The sequence below is a fragment of the Poecilia formosa genome, unplaced genomic scaffold (genome assembly GCF_000485575.1).
Source record: "Poecilia formosa unplaced genomic scaffold, Poecilia_formosa-5.1.2 Scaffold306, whole genome shotgun sequence".
Lineage (NCBI taxonomy): Eukaryota > Metazoa > Chordata > Actinopteri > Cyprinodontiformes > Poeciliidae > Poecilia > Poecilia formosa.
The window spans coordinates 693,588-704,526 of NW_006800245.1; positions in this window are offsets into that span (position 1 = coordinate 693,588).

The window sequence follows — 10,939 nt, forward strand, 5'->3', positions numbered from 1 at the left end:
TGACTTATTTATCTTCCATGAAGACACATTCAATTTAGTTTCCGTAAACCAGAGAGTTCACAGCTTATATATAGTTCACATTGTGTTAAATTATTTTAATGGGCTTTACTTTACAATCTGCTCAAGGTTGCAGTCATTCTCGTGTCTTGTGCATACTTTGGCCTTTCATTTTCATTCAACTTTTCATTAATATGTCTATGAACAGCTAGTTTCGTTTGCATTAACCTAGCGGCTTGTGTCTATTACTGTCTCCTGGAAAATTGTCAGCTTTTCCCTTGTTTGTTAAAACAATAATACAGCTATATTAATAGTAAAAAAAATACATATTCTGACTCTTTATGGACTTACTGGAATAAATGTTAGCGTTTCATTATTAAAAGCTTTTGACGCCCGTGTTTTTCATACTGACTGAAATGATGTCTTTTAGTTGCGGCTTATGCTTTCTGACATTTCTGCATGATTTATGACTTTTGTGTTTCTTATAAATTTTTAACTGTTTATGAAGAACATATGAATGAACTTCTAGGTATTAAACTGCTGCGTTTAAATGTGGGCCAAATTGTGGCGCGCACCATAAATTATGAAAGTTTAATTTAGGGCTAGAATAGAGAATCTGCCTCAGCGTTCTAATTAGGTCCTTTTTCGGTCTGTATCACACTCCGCAGATTTTAGATTGACATCACATTCAGCTCCTAGACGGACCAAGAATAATGTTTTGTTGAAATGTCAAGTATTGCCCAAAGTCATGTTTTTTTTTTTATGCGCTCAATATTCTCATCGGTTCTTTTCATTCTTTTTTGTACTGTGTTTGTTACTGCATGTTGGCTAAGTAGATCCCTCACTTGTTCAGCACTGTAAAGTATATTTTTAGAATATATTTTTTTTCTTTTTGTGGCAATAATATTAAACTTTTTAGACTGCATATTTGAGTTTCAGTGCCGCTCGGTAACCAACAGATATTACCCGTTGCTGCACCCTCTGATTGAGTCAGAAGGGTTCCGGGAAACACATTCGGATAATTTTTAGTCAAACGTGTGAGCACGCTCGAGAGTCCTTACATCTACACTTATTGTACTTCAAAGAAATGGCAGAAAGGATTAAATTTGGTGTTAGAAGGAAGCACAAAAGCTTTTTGCAGCTCTACATCAGTGCTTGTGGAGGAGGAAAGGAGAAGAGAGCAGAACTGATAGAAAGGGAGGAGAGCTATCATTGTGCTCCGAGCTGATTTGAAGGAGTCCTTCTCTGGCCTGGCTTCGTGCCCTTGTTCTGTTGGCTGCCAGCCACGGCAAAGCAGCGCCTAGCGGGGTCAGAGGAGGTTAGGTCATGTGTATCGCAGAAGCAGTTAAAGATCCACTTGGCAGCAAATGGCAAACTCGGCAGTGAAGGTCACATATGCGGAGCACGACGGGCAGCATGTGGAAAGAAAGAGAAAGGAGCCGGACACGAGGATGTGGGCGGGGTGGGAAGGAGATAAACATCTTCCATCTTTCAATTTATTGCTCTCTTTAACTACAGAGGGAGAAGTGCAAGTGATGCAGCAAAGTGGGATATAGGGGCTGACTTTGCTTGCAGTAACATATAGCCCACACAGGAGCTTTATAGTGTTGTTCTGGTGCTGGAAGGCAGAGACACCAAGCAGACAAACAGCAGCTGCTTCTCTATTCATTCAATCCTCTCTTCCATCCAGCTGCTCACAAATATCTCTTAATCTCTGAAAAGGAACATAATTCCCTGAGAATTAAGCACAGCGACGTACGGGATCGGCGGCTCAGCCACGGTGCATGTCGCGCTGGTGGTGAGAGCTTTGGAGCCAGAGGGCCGGCACCGTGACCCATCTCGGCTTGCTTTAATCTAATCAGTCTCCTCAACTTCCGAATAGGCTGATTTTCCCAACAGTACGCTCCTCTGGGACAGCTTCTGCTTTTATCTGTTGCACGGCTGTTTACTGATCAGAGGTCAGCAAATGGCCTCGACTTCTGTAGAAGAAAACCAAAGCTACATCACAGCACATTACATCCAGAGTCACAGTGATTAATGTGCAGCTTGGGTATACAATTTTGTGTTTATTTCAGTGCCCGAGTGTGTGTGTGTGGGTGTGTGTGCGTGTGTGTGTATGCGTGCTACAATGTGCTCGGCTCGCTCTGTCAACTAGACTTTAATCTAATCTGGTAGCCAGGCCGACCATGGTGACCTGTAATGATTTAAAGCTGACCTCAGCTCTCTAACTCAATACACTCTTTTCTGCTCAGCTGCAGGGTGCATATATGTGTGTTTGTAATTGGGCATATATAGTGCTTCCTGAAAGTATTTGCATCACATCAACATTTTCACACTTTGTCACATAGCAATTATAAATCTTGATGTACTTTGGGAGGACTGGCCTCCTCATAGTGGGCATCTGCTCTGTCCTTGAACGCCATGGTTCTTCTGGTATTTCCGTTTCTTTTTGTCTTGTTCTAGCACATAAAATATAACGGCTGAGGTTTGTGGTTGTGATGTGACAAAATGTGTAAAGATTAGATTGTGCCTGGGGATGTGTTTGCACGGCACTGCAGGAGCACATTTTTAACTTCAAAACCATAAAAATTAAGGTAAAGATGTGGAGATTGTGAGGGTGACTTATAATACCACCTTCACACTGACTCTGTGCCCCCCCCCTCCCTTTTGTCCCCCACTTAGTCACATAAATATGTTCATGCAGAAGCAAATGTCAGGTTGGCTGACTCTCATCCTCCAGCTGTCTGTTTCTTCACTCTTCTTTTTGACCTTCATTTTGAGTTCATGGGAGTAACCTCCAATCCTATAAACACGGCTCTGTCTAGCCGCCCCTCTCACCAACACCGCAACCATTTTGGAACACACACAAACCTGACCAAACACACACGTCCGTGGCACACACACACACACGCACACACAATGGTTATTGGATTCATAACTGGGAGAGTCCTATCCTCCAGCTCACTGTGCAAGATGAGAGGTGCTGAAATGAAATTCTCCCTCAGAAAATCTCTGCTCTTACCTGGGATTTAGAAAAGCTCTTGTAGGGCTTTCTCTCATTCTCTTTCCCTCCCTCACGCGCTCACGTACACGCACGCGCGCGCGCACACACATCATGCCTGTAAGAGAGTGCACGCCCAAAGAGAGAGTGAAAAATAAGTAGAGGGAGCAAATGAGAGCCAGGGAGATGGAGAGGGATTACAATGGGGTACATCTGGGATGGCAGTGGGACGACAGGAAGGGGAAGAGGAGCTATGAAGGCACTTAAAAAGACATGGTGAGAAGTGAGTTTTTGAGCATATTGATCTGTCTATCTCGGAGGCTGTGGAGAAAGAGACAAGGGGGACCAGAGATGGTCAATGGGTTTTGAGAAACACACACACACGCACACACACACACATGTTTGTTTTGCTGTCTTTGTGGGGACTTTCCATTGACTTCCATTTATTTCTACAGCCTAAACCTGACCTTTACCCTTTTCCTAACCCTAACCCAAAAACAGGTTTCCCCTTGTGGGGACCGGAGCCTGGTCCCCACAAGGAGCAATTGGTCCCCACAACGTAGGATATGTCAGGAAAATCATCCCCACAAGGTATTACAAACAAAGGCACACACACACACACACACGCACACACAAAAACAGAAATAGAAAACTTATCTGTTCCCATGGCAGCACTGATGTAGTTGTTTCTTTATCTCCATCAGTAAATGAGTAACTGGAATATTATCTTCTCTGTGCTTCTTCCAAAAAACCCATTTGATTCTGATGTTCTAACTCACACATGTTTTATGGTCAAACATTAAATCAAGAGAGGTCGTTCAGGTCAAATTATTTTTATTGCTTGATTGGTAAAGCCATCGCAGTGACAAAGTGTATCAAGCTGCTGTTCTAGAGACTTTGGACGTGTTACATGAATCTCATCAGCACGGAAAGCTTATCTGGGAATTTTAATTGCTTTCACAATCTTTAAGGTTCACCACTGACCTTGGTGAAACAGCAAAGGACGATATGAACTCACTGGTATACAACCCCTATTTACATTAGATATAAACTCCAACCAAAGCTCGGTTTATTCCAGCCTGGGTTTGGCTGGTGATAAAACAGAAACCAGAACAAACCGTATCAAGCTGCATCTGATGCACATGATGTCATGTCTCTGTTTGCTCTTGGCTGCAACACAGAGCAGGAAATGTTTTTTCCAAACTGTATTTTCCATCTTCTACTATTTATACATTTTAACGATGTAATTATATGTATCTGAATTTTACCCCATCCACCATCTGTCAGCACCATCTGATTGTAATTATATTAAAATGTAGGAAGCAGTTGGTGACACCTTTTACACGCTCTTTTGCAATTTCTTCTGGTTTTGCTTGTTATCACTAACATTAAGCAAAGATAAACAGAATAGCTGCAAATAGTATATTTTTTAAGTGATGATTTCATGTATTAGTAGAGATAAATTATCCAAACCAAATTAGCTCTGTGCAAAACCATATTTCTGATGTCCGAGCCAACAGGAAGCACACTTTCCAAAACCTCCACTTGCGGCTTATCATTTCAGGTGATAATTTCTTCAAACTCTTGGGGATTAGCAATATATTTTTGTGAATGTTCGATGGACATCTGTGTAGATTTTATTCAGCAGAGGTTTTATCCTTGGGACTCTCCGACGGATGCAATTCCGTCCCTGTCTCTTTCTTTGAATACTGAACACTTGGATCAGGTCTTATAGGTGTTGTTGGTTCTTTTGTGACCTTCAGGACGGGTTGTCTATCTACTTGTAGATCCACGACAGCTAGAATCCTAATGGCCCGGTGACGACGTTGTGTGTATCCCTTCCAGGTTGACAGACCTCGTCTCTTTTTGAATTTTACTATGTTTCACAAAACTTTCACATATGATCAGAATCATTTGTGTAGCTTCCTTTCCTCTCAATAAATTAATATTATATGAAAACTGCTTTTGTTGTATTCATTCAGGCCATGTCAAGGCTCTGGGAGATAAAGATCTAAGACACCTCCAGAGACATGGTCACCTACTGGAGTATTTAAGTTGATTCATATAAGCATTAGTTGCCATTCTTGTTTGGGTTTTCACAGCAGTACGTAATTAAAAGATGCACAAATATCACATTTTCTCCAAAACATGTAGTCTGTTAGATTTTATTTATAAGTAGCCAAACTGTAACCTTGACAATTGTTCATCGCCACTGTCTTCAAGCTTTTTTTTTTTACTGTTTTTTAGTGCTATGCTTTCTTTCACTCTGTCCTTCCTCACTTATTCATGCCTCTTTATCAGTTTGAAGTTCCTGATAGTGCTCACAAGAAACAATTTTATGCCTTCCTTTTTTTTTTACTTCCTTTTTTTTTTACTAACTGTATCACACAAATTACAACACTTTCTTCTTTGCCAGAAACTGATTACCTTCTCATAGCACCAACTCTATAACCTGAAGGCAAATTTCTTCTTTTTATTATGAGCCTAAAGTAACATGACTTGAGAGGGGCAAAATGATACAATGACAGAACAATTTGTTGCTTGACCTGCTTGAGTTGTTTGGGAGAAATGTAGCTGATAGCGAAAATTCAACCTGGAAGACTCCATCACCTCCGTTTGCCCATCGGCGTTATGCTCATCTCCGACCTCAGCTCTGGACCTCACCTGGCGTGTCCAATCATCAATCAAGCTCTGCATAAACGGATTCACACCGAAGCCGTCAGCCGCTTCCCAGCTGCGTTCAACCCACCACCGCCCCTTCTCCACCCACATCCTTCGGCTCTCCACGATGGCACCCTTTCCAGACCTCCACCACCAGTGTCGGGCCCCGGGGGAGAGCATCCCTAATCGGTTCTCGGGATGTTCATCGAGTTCACATCAAATCTCAGCTCAGATCAGCTGCTGGGGCCCGAGCGCCAAAGAACTGTTATTCATTGCTGTCATTAAATCTTTTAATTGTTCCTTTTTCTTCGTCTGAGTCTTTCCAGATTGAAATCACATTGTTTCTTCTTCTTAAGGTTTTGATATTCTCATTGAATTTTGTCATGGTTTCAATGCTTTTTGGTTTTAGTTTTCAAAATGAAGAATATTTTCTCCCACCCACATGTATCTGGCCTGTGGGTCTGCAATTAGATTCCTGTCATACTGATGCTTCACTAATCATATACACATATATAAAAATTAATTAAGTTTTTAGTATCAGACTTTCGCTGTGATACTCAATTTTTACTTCAAGAAAACGTTTTTGAGCTCAACTTTTCCTTCGTTTCTTGCAGATTCTCTTGCTGGTGAATAATAAACAGCAGTATAATTTAAAATTAAAAATAATTCTCAGTGAGACCATGGTCCATGAGTGGTAAGAGTACTCGGCTCACCCCAAATGTTCCCCCGATTTACACTGCTTGCGTCTCTGCTTCGCCACAGAGCGGACGCCGCAGTAAATATGCCCCCATTATAGTCAACAAGAGCATTTACACAGCCTATATTCTGTATTCTTTAATTTCTTTTTATTAAATCAGTCTTGTTTCTTTCTCTCTCTCTCTCTTCTCGACCAGCTGTTTGCTCTCTCCCCTCACACCTGCAGCCTGCTAGTCAATTAGCCCGGTCTATTGTTCCAGGATTCACATTCCCAGTATTTAACCACCTCTTTCTCATTCCTGCTCGTTGGTTTCTCCTTTGTTCTCCTGCTGTATCCCATTAGATCCTGTTCAGCAGTCATGCTCCTTGTGGTTTTGTTGGTTCTTGATGTTTTTGTTGTCCCCTGGCTCCCTGTGCTCCCATGGTTTTTCGTAAGTCTTTGTTCATATTTTTCCATTAAATCTTCAAATCAACTCACTGCCTCAGCTTACCTGAATTTGGGTCAATGCGAGGTTAGGCATCTCTGTCGGAAGATGGAAGTGCAATAAAGAGATTCAGTCAAACCCCACGTGCCTTCAGGTCTTCTCTGAAAAATTGGCTCATGAAGAATCATCATTACATTGTCCTCAGAACTTCTTTGAAGTAGTTGCATTTGCCAGTGCCCTGCATGCAAAGAAGTGTTAATGTTGCAAAGCAATTCTTTAAACAGAAAAGACACAAAGACAAAGAAGGTTCTTTCCTCACTGAAATAATACAATGGGTAAAAAGGGTTCTCCTCAAACAAAAGAAAAGAAGAATTATTTGGAAAAGAGAGAATAAAACATATCCTGAAAGCTTAAAACGTGATTCATGTAAACATGAAATGAACTTAGAACCTTGTTTGATTTTTGTTTTCACATGACAACCCAAAATGACTCTGTTAATCCAGTGATATGGGTTAAAACAAATAACTACCTACTGGGGAGTTTCCTTTGATTAAATTGATAAAACAATAAAACAACGAATCTCTCAATTAGGTGCCTTAAGCAGTTGCCCCGATAGTTGCCCTGATTGTGCTGGAAAATATTCTGTTTTAAACCACTTATCTTTCCTGGGATTTTTAACAGACATCACATCGCTGCTAAATTTTCTTGGATGGCATAAGCAAGGTCTACGAAAAAAAAAAAAAAGAATGAATGAATCATGTGAATGATTTCATAAAGCCCCCATATTAATTATGTCAGAGCAGGAAGAACAGAAGATGAGGCCCCAGTGGCCTTCTCTGCTATCGCTCTATCTTTTAATTATCTGCCACTCCTGTATGGAAAGCAGAGGTTGGTGTGGAGAGGCAGAGATAGGACGGAGCTTATATTCCCTCATCAGCTGCCTGATAGAAGTGTATGCTGATACCACACTTTTTTTTTTTAATCTTTCCTTGCCTAATTATGGAGGGGGAAATCATCTTTCTTTACTGTTTTACACATTCTTTATAAAACAATCTCTCTGTTTCCTTCGAGCAACTGTGGAGTCACTGTGTGTTTGCAGTGGACATTTGCTGGGGAATAACATAACTTGAAATCCTGACATTCTTGCTTTGCCCTCAACGACGAGCTACTAGACAAGCGTGAGGAAAAAGGCATCACTGTGGCGCAAACTCCACAGGGATGCCTGAAAAATGCTTCATATAGCATCAGAATATAATCTACAATCAAGTGATTCTCTCTTCTACAAGGATACATGGAAGGGAAGCCTTTTAAAATAAGTCATCAAGGTGTGAATGACTTGATATTTACCTCGACTGTTGAGCCGCAGTCAGTAGAAATAGATCGCTGTGCTGTTTCTCTTCATTAACAGTAGGTGCTTACATCCATGCAGTTCTGCTCTGTTTCTTCTATGTTTACTTGTTGAAATTGCTTGAATCGAGATTTTTTAAAATTTCATTTGGATGATAGATTGAACTTGCCGTGTGACCCGTCTAACTGTCAAGCCAATATACGTTTGTATCAGCCACTTCAATGTCGGTGTCATTTATATGCAAATTAATTTATCAGATTCAGCAATGCAGTATCAGACATAAATTAAAAAATAGTGCTGAATTAGTGTTCCCTGTGATGGATTGGAGTGTGGCGAGCATCTGCCAATTGTCTGAACTGAAACCACTACCTTGTTTGAGTTGCGCTTAAAGGGGTAGTTCTGTTTTTCAAAAATAGATTTTTCAAAAATAATTTTCAGTAATACTTCCTTTACCTTTAAATGGCACATCACAGTCATCTTATAGAAAAATGAAAGAACTCCTCAGAGTGGTCAACTAACAGCTAGTCAGACTGATTTTTAGCACATTTTAACTATTTGAAACAACTGAAATGGGATTTATTCATATCTATTGGATAAAACATTATAAAACATAAGATAGTAAACATCGAAACTATTGTTGAGTCAGTTGCTTTTTCCTTTGTTGAACATTGTTGATATTGCTATGCAAAGTCACATGGTGTCCAGGTGGATCCACCATCATAGCTGAGACTAGTCAGCCGCTGTTTCAATTCAAAGTCCTTTAAAGACTAAAGAAACTTTTAAATGTGCTACAAAATGTGGATTGACTTCATATTTGACAGCTAAATTCTGCATCATGTACAGTAGCGGCTCAATACAGAACTGGTTTTGCTCTAAATTTATTACACACAGGCTGAGAGATTTGCTGTGATCAAAGGAGCTGATTGATAAGTACTCATTTTAGCCAATCGGATAAAGGTTAGCACTTGAAATCATGCTCATGCTTGAAGGTGCTGATTGCTACGAATAGTCGTTTGCTCCTTTGCTGCAGTCTATTCCTGTATTCATTGATCATGTTGTAGAAAAGGAAAGGCAATGATACTGTGATTGAGTTTTGAAAACTGGCTTGTTTAGCTGCTGAGCATAAACAGCAAACACCGCATGCTTGTTGATATTCAGTTGAAAACAGCATGGCAGCCAGTCACAACTTTTGAATTGAAAACAATTGAAAGGACAATTTGAGGTTTTTGAAAATCTATATTATCAGCTGGCACTCAATTCAGAATCACACAGATGTGGATTTTTGTTTGGATTTTCTTCTAAATGGACACACTGAAATAACCTCACACTTTCGAGTTAAAACATTTTTAACATGTTTGCATTACATGTTTGCGACCAGCAGAGAAGTACGCTCTGGTATCGCTCAGCTTGGCACAAAGCAGTCCCATCTGGTAACACACACACACTAATGGAGTTTGAGTGTTTAGTGACTCGGCTGCCTCCCATGGAAATGCACCCTTTCTTTTTGCGGTTATTCCCCTGGTAGATGTAAAAATGACCCCTGTCCAGGCAGTGGACTTGTATGTCTTTGCATTAAATGTGGCATTCCCAGCTGTATCTTGCACAATGACGTCAAATATGGAATGTTGCTGTGCTTTTTCCCAGCTGCATTGATGAAGCAAAACTCTGGTTACCCTTTAGATTTTACCATATTTCATTGACAAGTTGCTGCTTGACTTAGGTGATCAATAGAAGCTGAAGCATGGATCATTTTTTGTGGTGTTTTTCAGTTAAGGAAATAAGTGACATACATGATGGAAACATGTCTGACAATTTTGAGTTCAAATCCTATTGTTCTTGGCTGCACATTAAATATGTTTAACCTTCCACAGCTCCAGAGATTTCTTCCCTTCTCTCCAAAGTCCTAGAAATGTACAACTTTTTGTTTTTTTAAACAGGTGAGAGAAGAATTACTAATAACTTAATGAAACCTCCTTTTAAAAAAATAAAAATAAAATAAGCCCCCTAATGAATATACACAGTCCAGGACCCACAAATTTACTTTTTTAAGCAACTACAATGTATTACATTTAAGAATGAACTTTTGTTTGATATTGCTGAAAACTTTCTTTTGCTTTTCTTTGGCATCAGCTGGAGGCAGAAGTCAAAGTGTTTGGACGAGAGGCAAGACGTTATCACCCCAAGCCGGGACTACGTTTGCAGGGAGCATCTGTATTCTATGTTATAGCTGCAGCTGGGTGTATGGGCTGGCCTGTTCTTGCCTCCAATCTATATGTGCTATTTATATGCTGCAGCAGTCGGTGGAGGCAGATAATGGTAGTAATTGAGACACCTGGACTCTGCAACCTCCTTTAAAACCTTGCCTCCCTGCAATCAAGATGGGCTCTTGTCTTTGTTTCCCTCTTCAAACAATGCAAACATTTCTGCATTGTACACAGAGGATCAGTAATCGCTTATTATAATATGCCACATCTCATATTCTATTTATGGTCTTGTGATTTATGTTATTGTCTTTTGTAAAAGAAAAAAAAAAAAAAGCATGTTTCTTAATAGCGTTAAAATTTTGTTTGGAACTGTAAAATATTTTGAGGAAGTGATGAATAGTTGATCCATTTTACTCTCCAGTTCACTTTAATATGAGTGAAGCATTCAACTGTTCAGAGTTATTAAAATGTCACAATAAAGTGAAGCACAGAGAAGCTGTATTCCACAAAGAACACCATGAGAACATCACCATGACATTTCTTGCATAATGTGAGTTTCATCATCCATGTATTACCGATGCAGTCAGTCTATCTCGGCCACGATGAT